This window comes from Hyperoodon ampullatus (genome assembly GCF_949752795.1).
Source record: "Hyperoodon ampullatus genome assembly, chromosome: 5".
Classification (NCBI taxonomy): domain Eukaryota; kingdom Metazoa; phylum Chordata; class Mammalia; order Artiodactyla; family Ziphiidae; genus Hyperoodon; species Hyperoodon ampullatus.
The window spans coordinates 52,125,058-52,143,790 of NC_136918.1; the positions used below are offsets into that span (position 1 = coordinate 52,125,058).

The 18,733-nt window shown below is 37.0% G+C and overlaps 1 long non-coding RNA gene across 1 annotated transcript in view; it reads right to left on the reverse strand.

The window, feature by feature from the left end:
- The window catches only part of LOC307054104, a 142,759-nt gene that overhangs the window by 103,073 nt on the left and 20,953 nt on the right, over positions 1 to 18,733 (reverse strand). The window contains exon 3 of the long non-coding RNA XR_013810928.1: positions 4,551 to 4,635. This is a non-coding gene — a long non-coding RNA (uncharacterized lncRNA). The remainder of the gene's footprint in view (positions 1 to 4,550; positions 4,636 to 18,733) is intronic.

The window sequence follows — 18,733 nt, forward strand, 5'->3', positions numbered from 1 at the left end:
GAATAATTTGAGGACCTTTTAAAAATCCCAGTGCATAAGCCATACCAAAGACCAGTTCAATCAGGACCTCTTGGGGGTGAAACTCAGGCACCAGCATTCTTAAGACTCCCCAGGTGAGTCCATTGTGCAGCCAGGATTAAGAAGCACTGATCAACAGCAACACTTATTTATTGATACTGCTCAGTTCCATGAACTGGCATTTATTTTCATGATTCTTGTGCCCATGTTATTTTCCTAGCATCGAATTCCTTTCCCTACTTTACCTTCTAAAACAAAACAAGACAAAACCAAACCTGCACAGTCATCAAAGCCCAACTCAAATGCCCTCTTCTTTACAGAGTCCTCTTTTCTTCCCCATCACCAGTCTAAACTTAATTGTTAACCCCCCTCTCTCGCCATCCCAACTGCTTGAAACCACATGAAACATTGAGCTTTGAACTCTGGATGGCTGTGGACATGTATTTTTCCCAAATGAATTTTAAGCTATTTGAAAATAGGAATTTGGGCACATAGTGAACACTCAATAAATATTTTAAAATCAAATTAATATTGCCAAAAATAAATAATATAAATCAATCTATACCCTTCCTATAAATAACGTGGGGGTGATGACTTGTGCCTTCTATTAAAACTAAGTTCTTTGAAAAGCCATAATACCATTTCTTATAAAATCGTGGGATGTGATTTACTACTCCTGGCAACAGCTGCTGCTCATCAATGATAACTTCAAAGTCACTGATAACATAATTCAGCAGACATGGTGATTCTCAACGTACGCATGATGCCATATGGGCTTCAATACCGCCATACTTCCTGCTCATACAAATACACTCCAGGTTTTGTTTTGTAAAACTTAACTTAGATTAAATGAGCACTGGCCAAAGCATCTAAAGTCCTCCCAGGATAATGGCTATAGACTTAATGGGGGGCGGGGAGAGAGAAAGAGAGAATTAGTTTTGAGGGTAACAGAGCACAAAACTCACTTCTTCTGGAAGAGACAACTTAGGCATGACCAAGGCATCTTCCCTGCATTCCAGGTGTCCCTGCCTTTCCTCCCTGCTCCCATTTAAACCCTGGATTTAATTTTATCTTAAGGTGATTGGCTCCACTATCAAATGGGGAGCAACTTGAAGGTAAATATTACTTATGTTATGTTTTACTTTTTTTTCGTACATAACACTTACCCATCACAGTTCTTATCACACACAACAGGAGTCAAAACATTTCATAAGTCAGTAATTGAACAAAAGGAAGAACCCTGAATTGATAAAGGTAAGTATTAGTATGAATAGCTCTCTCTCAAAAATGTCCCCTTTTCTTTCCTATAGAAAGCAAGCACCAATTCCAGCCAACCCCATAAGTACAGTGATTTGAACAGGTGCCCAATTAGATAGGAACACTTAGAATAAAAATAATTAAATAGACAAGTGATAAATCAAGCAAATATTGAGTGAGTGATATTACTTAAAAGTGTACAAATTTTAAGTTATAAACTTCACTTACCCACTCAAAATCTTAAGAAGTTACAGTTAACCTATAGGACCAGAACTAGGGTGAGGGAAAAGAGGCACTCACTTTGGGTATACAATTTAAGGGGGTGCAAAAAACCTTGATAATCAAGGTAAGTAATATTTAATGCAATATTCTTAAAAATCAAAATATGTAAAAAAATCCATGATAAACAATTATAAGGACACAATCCATATGGGATAGATTTGCAAAATATTATATGAGCATTTTTATATCATGAGCAATATTATATGAGTGTTACTACGTAATGCTGTTAATAAAGCTCTCAGTAAGATAATAGCCCACAGGTTTTGGTGCACACAGCTTTGAAACTATAACCAGATATGCACAGACATGGGCTGCTTTATAAAAGGAAATCATTTAACACCAAAGGCTCTGTGGGTGATTTTCCATAAAAAGCAGCAAATAATTTCTCATGTTTGGGTTTTAATATGTGTTGGGTTTTAATATCAAAGTATCTATTGTGTTAGAAAAGGAATTGATACTGCCCCCATTATAGTGCTCTAACAAGTATTTATATATTGAAAGACATATACTTTCATTTGACTGTTCACTCGTCTATCGTTTCTTGAATGTCTAGCATGGTGCTCGGCACTGAGGCTAATGTGTTGGCCAGCTAGGGGCAGACACACTTGTCAGAAAACACCAGTAATAGAATACTGAGAAAGATACAAGAGAAAGTGATGGGGTTACCATGGAGATGGGAATGACTGCTCCCTAGGGAAAGGATAAGGGGACAAGCTGAAAAATATTTCAGGTCAGGGTAATATAACTAATTAGTTAACACTCACTTTTCAAAACTACTTTTTTCCCCCCTAACAGCTAGCTGGCGATATGTATGAATTGCCTTAAAATTCAGAATAATTGTCATGAAGTACTTCCATTTTAAGGAAATTACCTGAAAGAAATCTCAGTGGAGTTGTGTTAAGATTTCTCTTTATGAATGTTGATCATAGTTCCTTCTATAATATAATAAAAATCAAGGAATAAACCTAACTAGACAATATGGCTTGTTGAGTTACATGTGTGGTATAATGGAATACTTGCATCAATTAAAAATCTGTTGGTAGGGAATCAGTAATGCCACAGAGTGGTGTACACACCTGCTGCCTTTCAAAGGGTGCTCCCTGGTCTGGCAGCAGGGGCATTCCCTGGAGCTTGTTAGATAGGCGATATGCAGAGTTCCAGGCCCCAGCCCAGACCTACTGAATCAGAATCTGCATTTTAACAAAGTCCCCAAATGATTCCTATGCACATTAAAGTTTGAGAAGTACTGCTGTATGCTATATTCTTTAAGCAAAATAAAAGTATGTGCATTTTGATTCCATTTCTGGCTCCTCCAGGTTTACTCAATGAGTAGATAGATACACACATCAAAGCATACACAGTGATGATCTCTTGGGACTTTTTATTTTCTCTGTGCTTTTTATTTTCTCCTTTTCTTCATGTTTTCTAAATATCCAACTACAAATGTGTATTAGTTTTGTTACAAGAAAAAAGTAATTTCTATAAGCGTACTTTCTCTTTGCTATTTTTCTTTTAAAATGATTGCTCATGACGAGTGAATTATTTTCTGTAAGATAAAAATTCAGGTCAATTGCACATTGAGGTTTGCAAAATTGAAAATATAATTTCACATCACTTGGTTCTAGGACCATATATCTAGTACAATTTTGATTTTAAATATTTCTTTACCTTGTTTCCATAAGAATGTCTCTTTCTATTTATGTATCTTGGCTTTCTGCCTGTTAAAGACAACTATGTTTGTAGCATGTCAGCAGGTTATGTAATCTCTCAGTTCTTGGTTTCCTTTGAACCTCACCCTCTCCCCTGTTGCCATCCTAAAACAACTAAGATACACAAGTTTTCTATTTTTCTTTCATTTTGTTTTAGGACTTGAAAAGCCTCCTTTAAAAAAACAAGTGTAATCAGCATACCCAGCTGTTACTAGTATGAACCCCCTTTGGGGGCTATTTTAAATCCCATACTCTTCTTAGAGGAGGACTCTGAGGTTAGAGGACTCAGGAGGTGCCAGACTGGAAGCCAAAGCAAGAGGGAGGAAAGACCTCCACCTGGAGAGTTGCACAGGTGGGCCCTGGTAGCATAGAGTAAACATGACAGAGAAAAGGGAGGTGTCAGAGGAAAAAGAGAGCTGCCTACCTCTGAAGCTTGACTCCAGCAGTCCCAGCTCCTTCCAAGACACTTAGGGAATACAAGAAAAATCCCATTCCAGTGCAAACCTTTTTAATGTTAACACTTTGTTAATGAATCAGTGCACATGTCCTCTGAGAAGGGACACAGTAATTGTGCTTTGCTCATTCCATTCCGGGGATCTAATAGAACAAGTCGAGTAACAAGGCCCATCAATGCAGCAGCCTGATTAAGGCAAGCCTCGCCCTGTTGGGCATCTGTGCTCTTTTCTGTAGCAGGGACCTTCCCAAGCAATAGCAATGGGAAGATAAGGAATTCAGAGAAGTCACAGGTAGAGGAGATGGGGAAGATTATTGAAAAAAATACTAGAAGAAATGGAGAGGAAGTAACAGTTATGGAGGATCTGAGGGGCAGGCTTTTTCTATATGATCTCATTTAATCCTCACAACAGATTGTGCTGTACGGGAGCTGGCTGAGATTAAGTGAGTTCATCACTTTCCCCAGTTGATTCCCCAATGATGGTGCCATAGGAATCAACGTAGGTTTAGCTAGTTCCTTCCACACTAACACACTACCTCAAGAAACAATTCTGATTATGAGTCATTCACTGTATCCCAAAAAGCTTAAAACTTTAAAAAGTTCCCCAAAGCATCCTTTCCCTGATTCATAGACTATCTTCCATCAGAATATCCTAGGTATTTTGTCAAAATGCAGATTCCTGATTTCTTCCCTGACTGGGGCATAGGAATTTGTATTTTAAACATTTCCTAGGTAGTTCTGATGCGCAGACCACCCACAGGCATACCTAGGAAGGGCATATGCTACACATTAGAAGGAGACCCTTTGTCATTCTTAGAGCAAATACTTACACCCTTTTCCACCAACATGCCTTTGACAACACTACTCCCTCCTCTTGGTCTGCACTCCATATTTTTCTGCCTGCTTCAAGGCTCCCTAAGGTGGAGAAGAAGAATCTGAAGTGAGAAAAGTGGAGGTTGAGTCTTAAACCTCATCATTAACTAGTGGTGCTAGATAAGGAAGTAACAACCTCTCTGAAACTTAGTTTACTTTTCTATAAAATGGAGAGCATAATTCCTGCCTCAGCCACCTCACGTGAGGAACTAATAGGATTTAACTAAAATGGACTCCTAGACTGTTACTGGTGTTTCATACACATGTTAGTAATTGGGTGAGGAGTAGGGGCTGTGGAAAATGGAAACAGCCCTGGCCTTGACATCAGACATGAATCAGAGTTCTGGCTCTGTCTCTCACTAGCTCTCACCCTGAACACTTAACCTCTTGGAACCTGTTTCCCTTTGTATAAAAAGAGAATAACAAACATGTACCCCCAATAGCAGGAATGGAAGTAACCGAAACATCCATCAGTAGGGGACTAGCTCAATTAAGGATATTTTGTTCATACTGTCAGAGAGGAGTGCCTTCTCCCCACTCCTGAGTTCCATGGAAAGGGATTTTTTTAAGCACCCCAATGGCCTCTCACCTACCCTTCAGTCCCTCCACCCCTGGTAAAGTGGCATAACATATCTAAGTGGTAGGTCTTGGATCAGCTTTACTCTTCATTTGGAGAACTGTGCTAGGCTACACAGATGGGTTCTACATAGGCAGGTTAAGTATTAACAAGCCTACTTGACTAGTCACATAAAACCCCAGCCTCTGGTTCTGGCCTCTACCTGAAATAAAATTAAATCTGTGGCCTCAATGTGCCATCCATTCGTTTTGTTCTCAAATTATTCAGAATGTGGGAGCAGGGGTCAGGGGAAGAGGGGTGCTATTTACTGTATCCCCTCAAAGTTCCAACACATATATTGTAAACTGTGTAATGATTAAAATAAAAAAGGTGAAGCCATATGTACTTATTGTCATGAAAATTACCTTGGGATATATGTGAAAAATGTCAGATCCAGAACAGGGTATTTTAGTGTATTACCCTTTGTATTAAAATAAAGGATGTATTCACAGAGAAATGCACATATATTTAATTAGGAAGTTACCAGAAAAATATAGAAGAAACCATTTACTCTGGTTGCTCTTGGGGATGGAAAACTGAGGTGTGCGGTGAGATGTATATGCTCTAACATGATTTTAACTTTTAGTTATACTTGTATTACTTTTCTAATTAAAAAAAATTAAAAATGCCCATCTGTCACATTGTTGTCTTGAGGAGTAAACAGAAGTGCAATGGCAAATGAAGCCTGCATAACAGAGTCAATAAGTCCAGCTTCTTTTCTTCATTTTTCTACCAGGAAGTCAGCTCCCCTTTGCCAATAATATTCCTCTGGAGCTGTTGCAGGTCACTTTCTTATAAGACTGCCCTCTGACTTCTCTTAGCTTCAGCTGTGCCCTTAGTCATCAGAGGGTCTCCCCCCACCAGAAAGAAAGCTACAGGACAGCAAGGGACCAAGAACCATAGCTCTCCCAGCACCTAACCCAGTATCTTAACACAGTAGAGAGCCAAAACATGTTTGTAACACTGAACAGAACACAAGGCTCATAGAGCCCAAGCCAACCACCTACTCGAATTGTCAAGGAGATGGAGTTGGCATAAAGAAAGCCTTTGCATGACTCTGCTAAGCAGGAAGCACAGCTTCAGAGAGCAGCTGAGGCTCCCCGGCAGAACACAGACTCAGCACGTGACGTTATGTGCAAAATCACCACATGTGTGCTGCTCGCAACCATCCTCATCACCTCCTCACATGGAAATGTTAAATGGAAACACATGGCTAACACAAAACAAATCTGACTTTTTTTCCCCTCTGTGTGTTTGGTAATTACTTATTGGAGTTTAAGAAAGTATAAATTTAAAATTACCAAAGCAAGGGAAAATGAGCTTTGAAGTTTTTTACCTTGGGCATGGTTTATAAAGTTATACATTGGTGTTATGGGCTGAGATGTTTGGCTAAAGTCCATCTTGGATAGTAGTGGACTCTCTTTGAAAGATCACAGACTAGGAAGTCACACAGAATATGTCCAAATCCTGACTCCACCCTTGCCGGGTCGGTGACATATGCTCTCTAAGCCTTGGTTTCCACTGCTATGAAATGAGAATACTTACCCTGACGGTGTAAATGGTAAATTTACCATTATTACCATGGTAATAATTATTAATATAGAAATTAATTGATGAAAAATAATAGAACTCTGACTAATCATCTGTTCAATCATTCATCTTGATTTTTTCCACTGGTCTGTGTTCTCATAGAGTGTGGAACCCTCCTTTGTTCATTTTTATGACCCTAGCACTGAGCACCTTGCTTATATTGGGTTGGCCAAAATGTTCGTTCGGTTTTTTCTGTAAGATGGTTCTAGCAGTACGTAGTTGTCTTTAACTTCCTTCAAAACAATTTTGTTAGATTGTATGTGAGAGCTGTCATATCAGAGTGCATCTTAAAAAAAGACTTATCGGGGCTTCCCTGGTGGCGCAGTGGTTGAGGGTCCGCCTGCCGATGCAGGGGACAAGCGTTCGTGCCCCGGTCCGGGAAGATCCCACATGCCGCGGAGTGGCTGGGCCCGTGAGCCATGGCCGCTGAGCCTGTTGTCCGGAGCCTGTGCTCCGCAACGGGAGAGGCCACAACAGTGAGAGGCCCGCGTACCGCAAAAAAAAAAAAAAAAAAAAATTGGTGAATTTTTGTGTAGCCATTTTAATATTGAAGATGGAAGAAAAAAAGCAGCATTTTTAGCATATTATGCTTTATTATTTCAAGAAAGGTAAAAACGCAGCTGAAAAGCCAAAGATTTGTGCAGTATATGGAGAAGGTGCTGTGACTGATCAGATGCGTCAAAAGTGGTTTGCGAAGTTTTGTGCTGGGGATTTCTTGCTGGACAATGCTCCACAGTCAGGTAGACCAGTTGAAGTTGATAGCTATCAAATCCAAACAATAATTGAGAACAATCAACGTTATACCATGCAGGAGATAGCCAACATACTCGAAATATCCAAATCAAACACTGAAAGTCATTTGCACCAGACTGGTTATGCGAATTACTTTGATGTTTGGGTTCCACATAAGTTAAGCAAAAAAAACCTTGACCACATTTCCACATACGATTCTCTACTGAAATGTAATGCAAACGTTCCGTTTTTAAAACAAATTGTGAGGGGTGATGAAAAGTGGATACTGTACAACAATGTGGAGCAGAAGAGATCGTGGGGCAAGAGAAATGAACCAAGGCCGGTCTTTATGCAAAGAAGGTGATGTTGTGTATACGGTGGGATTGGAAGGGAGTCCTCTATTATGAGCTCCTTCCAAAAAACCAAACGATTAATTCCAAGTACTGCTCCCAATTAGACCAACTGAAAGCGGCACTCGACAGAAAGCATCCAAAATTAGTCAAGAGAAAATGCATAATCTTCCAACAGGATAATGCAAGACGGCACATTTCTTTGATGACCAGGCAAAAACCGTTACAGCTTGGCTGGGAAGTTCTGATTCATCTGCAGTATCCATCAGACATTGCACCTTTGGATTTCCATTTATTTCAGTCTTTACAAAATTCTCTTAACGGAAAAAATTTCAATTCCCTTGAAGACTGTAAATAGTTCTTTCCTCAAAAAGATTAAAAATTTTGGGAATATGGAATTATGAAGCTGCCTGAAAAATGGCAGAAGGTAGTGGAACAATACGCTGTTCAATAAGGTTCTTGGTGAAAATGAAAAATATGTCTTTTATTTTTACTTAAAAAACCAAAGACACTTTTTGGTCCACCCAATATATAGCTCACTCCTTAATAAACATGTGTTGAATAAAGAGAAAGAGATTTTGAAATAACTTCAAACCAGGCTAGCCAATGTCATTTCTACCCATATTCAACATGAACTTCTGTATCAGTGCACTTGGTCTCTTCCCACTTCCTTTTCACATACCATACTCAATTCTAAGAAAGGGAAAAACAGCAGGCCAATTGCGTGGAAACGGGTCCTAACATTTAAGATTTCCAAGAAAGAGGGTAAGTTAAAGCCATGCTCCTTGAATTGAGAAAACAAATTATCAGACAATGTTTCTTAGCAACATGCAATTTGAATCTCCCTACCTCAAACCTGGCCGTTGTTTTGGGGCTCAATTTATGTTTTAAGTAACTTGCTCTGGGACACAAAAAAGAAACATTGCAAAAATAATTACAGTGTAAAATTTGGTCTTTATAAACCCATAGTGTTGCCATGGAAAGTTGGTTATTTCATATTCCCCCAAATATACACTAAACTTCTACTGTGTGCCAGGCAATATTAGATTCAGAAAAACCTCAACATGATTAAGACATGACCCTATTCCAAAATATTATGCTTGCCATCTAATAAAATAACTCTACATTTCCCTTCTCTCTCTCTTTTTCATATATATATATATATATATATACATATATATATATATATATATATATATATATATATATATATAAAACATTTTCTTTATCCATTCAGTCATCAACAGACATTTAGCTTGCTTCCATGTCTAAGTTTTGGGAATAATGTTGCAATGAACATGGGAGTTCAGAGATGTCTTTGACATCATGATTTCAATTTCTCTGCATATATATACAAAGTGGGATTGCTGAATCATATGGTAGTTCTATATTTAATTTTTTAAGGAACCTCCATACTATTGTCTGTAGTGGCTACACCAATTTGCATTCCCACCAATAGTATACAAGGGTTTCCTATTTTCCACATCCTCCTCAACACTTATCTTTTCTTTTTTTAAAAAAATTATTTTTAAGTAATAGCCATCCTAGCAGATATGAGGTGATATCTCATTGTGGTTTTGATTTGCATTTCTCTGATGAATAGAGATGTTGAGCATCTTTTCATATACCTATTGGCCACTTGTAGGTCTTCTTTAGAGAAATGTCTATTCAAGTTCTTTGCACAATTTTTTTTTAAACAAGATCTCTAAAATGAAAACTATAAAACATTGCTGAGAGATTGATTTTCTGTGTGTGAAGTATCATTTTTTTTTATTTATTTTTCTATACAGCAGGTTCTTATTAGTCATCCATTTTATACACATCAGTGTATACATGTCAATCCCAATCTCCCATTTCATCACACCACCACCACACCCCCTGCTGCTTTCCACCCTTGGTGTCCATATGTTTGTTCTCTACATCTGTGGCTCAATTTCTGCCCTGCAAACCGGTTCATCTGTACCATTTTTCTAGGTTCCACATATATGCATTAATATACAATATTTGTTTTTCTCTTTCTGACTTACTTCACTCTGTATGACAGTCTCTAGATACATCCATGTCTCCACAAATGACCCAATTTCGTTCCTTTTTATGGCTGAGTAATATTCCATTGTATATATGTACCACATCTTCTTTATCCATTCATCTGTCAATGGGCATTTAGGTTGTTTCCATGACCTGGTTATTGTAGATAGTGCTGCAATGAACATTGGGGTGCATGTGTCTTTTTGAATTATAGTTTTCTCTGGGTATATGCCCAGTAGTGGGACTGCTGGGTCATATGGTAATTCTATTTTTAGTTTTCTAAGGAACCTCCATACTGTCCTCCATAGTGGCTGGATCAATTTACATTCTGACCAAGAGTGTAAGAGGGTTCCCTTTTCTCCACACCCTCTCCAGCATTTGTTGTTTGAAGATTTTCTGATGATGCCCATTCTGACTGGTGTGAGGTGATACCTCATTGTAGTTTTGACTTGCATTTCTCTAATGATTAGTGATGTTGAGCAGCTTTTCATGTGCTTCTTGGCCATCTGTATATCTTCTCTGGAGACAAATCTATTTAGGTCTTCTGCCCATTTTTGGATTGGGTTTTTGTTTTTTAATATTGAGCTGCATAAGCTGTTTATATATTTTGGAGACTAATCCTTTGTCTGTTGATTCATTTCCAAATATTTTCTCCCATTCTGAGGGTTGTCTTTTCATCTTGTTTATGGTTTCCTTTGCTGTGCAAAACCTTTTAAGTTTCATTAGGTCCCATTTGTATATTTTTGTTTTTATTTCCATTACTCTAGGAAGTGGATCAAAAAAAGATCTTGCTGTGATTTATGTCAAAGAGTGTTCTTCCTATGTTTTCCTCTAAGAGTTTTATAATATTCGGTCTTACATTTAGGTCTCTAATCCATTTTGAGTTTATTTTTGTATATGGTGTTAGGGAATGTTCTAATTTTATTCTTTTACATGTAGCTATCCAGTTTTCCCAGCACCACTTATTGAAAAGACTGTCTTTTCTCCATTGTATATCCTTTCCTATTTTGTCATACATTAGTTGACCATACATGCATGGGTTTATCTCTGGGCTTTCTATCTTGTTCCATGGATCTATATTTCTGTTTTTGTGCCATTACCATATGGTCTTGATTACTGTAGCTTTATAGTACAGTCTGAAGTCAGGGAGTCTGATTCCTCCAGCTCTGTTTTTTTTCCCTCAAGACTGCTTTGGCTATTCGGGGTCTTTTGTGTCTCCATACAAATTTTGAGATTTTTTGTTCTAGTTCTGTAAAAAATGTCACTGGTAATTTGATAGGGATTGCATTGAATCTGTAGATTTCTTTGGGTAGTAGAGTCATTTTCACAATATTGATGCTTCCAATCCAAGAACATGGTATATCTCTCCATCTGTTGGTATTATCTTAAATTTCTTTCATCAGTGTCTTATAGTTTTCTGCATACAGGTCTTTTGTCTCCCTAGGTAGGTTTATTCCTAGGTATTTTATTCTTTTTGTTGCAATGGTAAATGGGAGTGTTTCCTTAATTTCTCTTTCAGATTTTTCATCATAAGAGATTTCTGTGCATTAATTTTGTATCCTGCAACTTTACCAAATTCATTGATTAGCTCTAGTAGTTTTCTGGTGGCATCTTTAGGATTCTCTATGTATAGTATCACGTCATCTGCAAACAGTGACAGTTTTACTTTTTCTTTTCCAGTTTGTATTCCTTTTATTTCTTTTTATTCTCTGATTTCCATGGCTAGGACTTCCAAAACTATGTTGAATAATAGTGGTGAGAGTGGATATCCTTGTCTTGTTCCTGATCTTAGAGGAAATGCTTTCAGTTTTTCACCATTCAGAATGATGTTTGCTGTGGGTTTGTTGTATATGGCCTATATTATGTTGAGGTAGGTTCCCTCTATGCCCACTTTCTGGAGAGTTTTTTCATAGATGGTGTTGAATTTTGTCAAAAGCTTTTTCTGCATCTATTGAGATGATCATATAGTTTTTATTCTTCAATTTGTTAATATGGTGTATCACATTGATTGATTTGGGTTTATTGAAGAATCCTTCCATCCCTGGGATAAATCCCACTGGATCATGGTGTTTGATTCTTTTAATGTGTTGTTGGATTCTGTTTGCTAGCATTTTGTTGAGGATTTTTGTATCTATATTCATCAGTGATACTGGTCTGTAATTTTCCTTTTTTTTGTAGTATCTTTGTCTGGTTTTTGTGTCAGGGTGATGGTGGCCTCATAGAATGAGCTTGGGAGTGTTCCTTCCTCTGTAAATTTTTGGAAGAGTTTGAGAAGTATGGGTGTTAGATCTTCTCTAAATGTTTGATAGAATTCACCTGTGAAGCCATATGGTCCTGGACTTTTTTTTTGGTGGAAGATTTTTAATCACAGTTTCTATTTCATTACTTGTGATTGATCTGTTCATATTTTCTATTTCTTCCTGGTTCAGTCTTGGAAGGTTATACCTCTCTAAGAATTTGTCCATTTCTTCCAGGCTGTTCATTTTATTGGCATAGAGTTGCTTGTAGTAGTCTCTTAGGATGTTTTGTATTTCTGTGGTGTCTACTGTAACTTCTCCGTTTTCATTTCTAATTTTATTGATTTGAGTCCTCTCCCTCTTTTTCTTGATGAGTCTGGCTAATGGTTTATCAATTTTGTTTATCTTCTCAAAAAAACAACTTTTAGTTTTATTGATCTTTGCTATTGTTTTCTCTGTTTCTATTTCATTTATTTCTGCTCTGATCTTTATGATTTGTCCTTCTGCTAAATGTGGGTTTTGTTTGTTCTTCTTTCTCTAGTTCCTTTACGTGTAAGGTTAGATTGTTTATTTGAGATTTTTCTTGTTTCCTGAGGTAGGCTTGTATAGCTATAAACTTCCCTCTTAGAACTACTTTTGCTGCATCCCATAGGTTTTGGATCATCGTGTTTTCATTATCACTTGTCGTTAGGTATTTTTTGATTTCCTCTTTGATTTCTTCAGTGATCTCTTGGTTATTTAGTAACATATTGTTTAGCCTCCATGTTTTTACATTTTTTTCCCTATAATTGATTTCTAATCTCATAGTGTTGGGATCAGAAAAGATGCTTGATATGATTTCAATATTCTCCTCATTTAGCTAAAATTCTCTCCTCATTTAGCTAAAATGTTATCTACAAAGTCTTCCTTTCAGCTCATGACCTTCTCATCTACAAGGCTCACAATCTATTTAGAACTACTATTTGAGCAGTGTCTCTGCTAGAGGTAGGGTCACAGACCTGCTTTCCCAATCCTAACTTGTGAAGAGGATTCCCACTCTTTAGATGTACAGACTTGCTTTCTTTGTGTGGAAACTAACTTTAAAGGTAACTATTTGTTTGGTATTAAAGATCTGAGATTTCTTTAAAGATTTACAGGATGGCTTTGATTTTGCTAAATGTTATTTACAGTTTGACAGCTTTAGTACCATTCTACTCAGTGTTTAATTTTGTTAATACTACCAATGTCAGCTAACACAGCCCGAGCACTTTCATGTAGCAAGAACTGTGATGTCTATAAGAATTATCTCATTGGATCTCTACAACAGCCCTATGAGGTAGGTTCTGTCATAATCATCCCCATTTCCCAGATGAAGAAACTGAAGTTTGGAACACTTGAGTAACTTGTTCAAGAGCACACAGCAATAAATTTTTGTATAAAGAGCTGAACTCAGAAGTTCAAACACTGAAAGAAGACAAAACCCAATCCCCAAGTACACATGAAAGAGGTAAAAGTAATTTCTGTGAGGACTTCACATATATCAAAGATCTTTAGAATCAGATATACATAAACTCATATTATGGCTCTCCCCTTCTCTAGTTAGGGGACACTGGGAAAATTACTTATTCCTCGTTACCGTGTTTCTTTATCTTTACAACTCCTTGAGATTAACACCTCTTGATGAGTTCATAATGAGACATAGTATTTGAACAAATCTGTTACTTGGGATTGTCTGCTGGCCCTGCCCGATCAGACTTGTGTCTGCATCCCATTAGAGCCATAAAGACCCATGGAAGAGCTGTGCCATATCAAGCCCACTGTGAACCCCCACTTACAGAGAGCAATCCAATTGGGAAAGAGCAAGCCCTTGGGCAGAGCATTGGCTCAATTCCTCAGAACAGTGGAACCACCCACAGTACTCAGGAGGATAGCAGCACACGGGACAGTGAAAGATACTACGATTCTTAAGGAATCATCAATAGTAGAGCAGCAGAAGGATATAGGATTTAGCAAGGGCAAGCTTGGAGATGAGCACATCTAGGGAAATAACTGAGGAAGACTTTTCAGAGAGTTCTATTATGCAGATGGAGGCAATGAGCTAGAGTAATTTGAATAATGACTAATAAGGTAACTACATTCACAGGCTGATGAGGTCTGAAAAAATTCAGGTTACATTATAATAAAAACACGTAATTATTATTATTATTATTGTGGTGTAATTGCATTTGAAGCACAGACTTTGCTCAGAGCTGCTTCCTTGACACTTTGGATTGCACCAATTTTCTAATGGCACAGACCCATTTTTCTGGTGATTTGAGTTTTGACTTTCACTTGACATTGCTTAGTGGGTCAACATGAGTAAGCTTTTAAGAAATTGTGTATTTGTTCCTTAAGTACATTTCCTTTTTAAAAATGTTGACATGTTTTTCCATGTGCCTAATTAAAGTTTACATAAACCTTCATGTTTGTGCTTTCCCTTGCATGCTATGAGAATATGTTTTAAATTGACTTAATTAACATAGGAACAATTAGAAATAGGAGGCCCTGAATTAGTAAATTTTTCATTATTCATTAAAACCTAAAACATATTCCTCTTAAGAATGCCCATTCAAGAGGCTACTATCTCAAATATACGTGTAATGTGCTTATCCAGTCTGATTCAGACTAGAAATGCATCAGAAAGATTAGGGGATAGAATAAAATTTGTTTTTTACATTTTTTGTTCAGTTTAGTTTTCTTAATGTTTAATAAGAGAGCCACAAAGCTATAGTCACCTTGTTCACGGTCTCGTAAATATTCAACATAACTAGAGAGATTAGTTTTCTTCAAAAGGCCAATTTATAAAGTCAGTACTGCTGAAACTGAATTTTTTGCTTTAGTTAATTTCTCTGTGAAATAAATCCCTCCCCCCAACAAAAACTCTTTAAAAAGGTAAATAATCTGTGAACTGATAGTGAGGTAGCTCAAGGAAATGAAGCATATGTTTTCAGTAGAGGATAACAAAATATGAATGTCTTTTCAAATTTGCCCTCAAAAAAGTGATATTTATTTGGCAAACTGTCTAGAGAGTTAAGCTGCCTCATAGAGGTCTCTTTACTATGAAGCTGATCTTCATCCAATCCTATATTATAGGCATTAGTGAGAATGCTATCAGTTGCCTGGCTGGTTAAGAATGGACTTCCATAAATATTTCTTATGTGACAACTAATCTTTCCTATACTTACATATGGAAAATATGCCAACAAAAATATCTAACCAAAAGATAACTTCTGATTATTTCAAATGCACATTCAACATAAAGGAGCATAAAGCCTTTGAAGAAAGATAAATTTTTCAACACATCAGCAAGTATTTCTAAGCAGAATCAATACCATTATTACTAACAATAACTTTTTATCAAACACTTAGAGTCACTATGCTAAACACTTTACACAGATTATATTGCTTTTCTAATTATAACTATGGATTATTACATAATTATCGGGAGGTGCTATTATTATCCCTATTTTAGAGATGAAAAGTGAGGCTTGGAGAAGTGAAATAAATTAAGGTCAGATAATCAAATTACAGAGGCACAAGTCTAGCCCATAAAATTTACATTTTACAAGCTGCTTTTATCCACCATATTAGGCACAAGATATTGTGATGAGAGCTAAGAGGGAGAGGGAAGATCTCTAAGCCTGAGTTCCTGCTTCAAGTTGTTTATAATCTCATATCTAATGTAAGGAGGTAACACTACAGGGCATAACCATCCCAGGCGCACTGGGTTCATCTCAAGGCTCCCTCTCTCCAGCATTTTACTCATTCCAAGGAGAGGTGCTTGGACACTTGAGGAAGGGAAGCATGAAAGCATTCAACTCTCTTGCCCTCAAAATAGGGCAAAAAATTTAAATTTGGCATCATGATCACAATACCTAGAAACTACCTAGTACTAAATCTTGAGATTCAGGAAAATACAGTGGGGTTTTGGAGGGAGAAGGTAGAGACCCCTGTCATAAGGGAGCTCAACTGGCAACACAGAATTAGCTTAATGTGGGAAAGTTAGAATGTATCTTCTTTATGACACCAAATTCTTATGGTTCTGGTAGGGTCCAGGTGGCTGCAGTACCTGATTAGAGAAAAGCTAGCAACTGAAATATCTATTTTCCATTTAACATTAGTGAGACTTGGCATTGACAAGATCATTGTCATAAAGCAGAAAACCAACTTGTTTCACAGGTCTTCCTGTCTGCATGCTATTTTCTCATGGTGAGTAGTAGATTAATTCTCTACCTTCTGAAGAAAATTTTTTCTTAGTTTATTTTGACTACCCTTGTGTAGAAGTGACCTGAATTAAAATTACCTAGTCTATTTTTAGTAGACTATTTTAGATTTTTCCCTCTAAAATTACAGTTGTGCTATAATGTGCAAATTTTCATTGCTTTTCAACATGAAATTAAAATTACATAGTTATAAAAAGAAGAACCTCAATTTACAATTTTTGAAAAGAAGTCTTGGACTTCAAAGTGTAATTACCTAGAGCTCATTAAAATGCAGGATTATTAACCCAAGAGCTGAAGTTTCTAGTAATAGCAGATCTTTTATAAGAGTAATTATAAGAGTCATAAATATTAAGCATGACAGAAACACTCTACATTTAAAGGGAAAGTGTGTGCTCACATCTTTACCAAATTGAATGTGAAAAAGAAGACAATAAAGGAACCACCAGATTGCTGAAGAGTCGAGCAGAAGCCCTATGTTTGGATTCCTTGTTAATGTAAAGCATTATAATAAAATGTTCCAAAATGTTCTATGTATGAAAAAAAATCAGTGGATAATATATATTAATTAGTCGGAAAGGTATCTAGTAGCACCTTAAAGTATCTTTTTCCTAAACTGTTCTGGGAAAAAAAGCAGGTAGACATAATATACTCAGTATGATATTTTGTAAAAATGTGAAGAGAAAATGACTAGAAAGAAATTTGCTTAAACATTAACAGCAGTAATCTTTGAATGGTAAATTTATGGGTGATCTTTCCAGCTTTTTAATAACTTTCAGTAATTTCTCAGCTTTCTAGAATGAGCACATATTTCTTATAGCTCACCTACATCAACTTTTAACAATTACAGATTTTTTCCCCAAGATTTCTAGTTCTTTTTCGTAATGATTTGTTCTTGTTTTATGTTTAAAATGGTATCCTTTACATGTCTCTGGATATTAATTAAGTTTATTGTGTTTTGTGGCTGCCTATCCCTTTTTTTTTTTTTTTTGTGGTACGTGGGCCTCTCACTGTTGTGGCCTCTCCCGTTGTGGAGCACAGGCTCCGGATGCACAGGCTCAGCGGCCATGGCTCACGGGCCCAGCCACTCCACGGCATGTGGGATCTTCCCGGACCGGGGCATGAACCCTGCAGGAACATCGGCAGGCGGACTCTCAACCACTGCGTCACCAGGGAAGCCCTACCTATCTTTTTAAAATTATATTCTGAATCTATTTGCCCAGTTTGTCTGCAGGGAGGGGTTGAGACTTGCTGCAAACTTGCATAGCAGTGTTTTCCATATATGTTAGTGGGGTCACGGGAAAGGTGGATGTGCCACGTGGCTAAGTACCTCCATGGTTGGTCTTCTGTGAATGAAGTTTCCTTTCACTTCTAGTTCATCACCAGTCTCCAGGAGCACTGCCTTGTCTCTATACCCAAAGTCCCATACTCCTTGCTCCTACCTGGAGGTAGACAGTGTCATTGCTGTCCCTAGATTGCCTCCTGCCTGTTGCTCCCGCAAACTCTGCTATGAAGCATCCTGTTCTGTTTCCTCTTTGTTTATTACTTCCCTCCGTAGATTATGATGTTTCCCTTCTCCTGGGATTGTTTTAAGTGTGTGCTATATATTTAATCACTAACATAAACAAACAAAAATCTTTCCTATTTTTCCTAAATATTTGGACTGAAGAGGCAGACCACAAATTGTATTTAGTCTGTCATCTTCAAACAGAAAAAGTAAACAAAAAACATTTTTTATATGATAAATAGATGAATGGATAAAGAAAATGTGATTACATATATATATATAATGTTATGTAGTATGTATACATATTACAATATAATGTGTGTGTGTGTGTGTATATAATGTAGAATGGTGGTTATCAGGGGCTGAAGGGAAGGGGAGATGGGAAATTGCTAATCAATGGGTATAAAGTTTCAACTATACAAGATGAATAAGTTCTAGGGATCGGCTGTACAACATTATGCCTATAGCTAACAATACTGTACTAAACACTTTAAAAATTAAGAGAGTAGATCTCATATTAAGTATTCTTACCACAATAAAATAAATTTTTTTAAAAAGTAAAACATACAGAAAGGATGGAAAATTCACTAAGTCATATTCACTAAGTTAATTGGTGCCTAAGGCATCCAGTGCCAAAGATGTGATAAAAGTACCAGCACCACCTGGTCCTGAGTTTTGCCTTTTAATATTGTTCTGGTGATATGATTTTTTTTTTTTTTTGCTTTTGAGGATTTCCTTTTATTTCTTTTTTCTTTTGGTAAGTACATGAAGATTCATAGATTTCCACTTAAAGACTGACTCTTTAAGCATAAGTTTATTAAGAAACAGCAATATCATAGTCA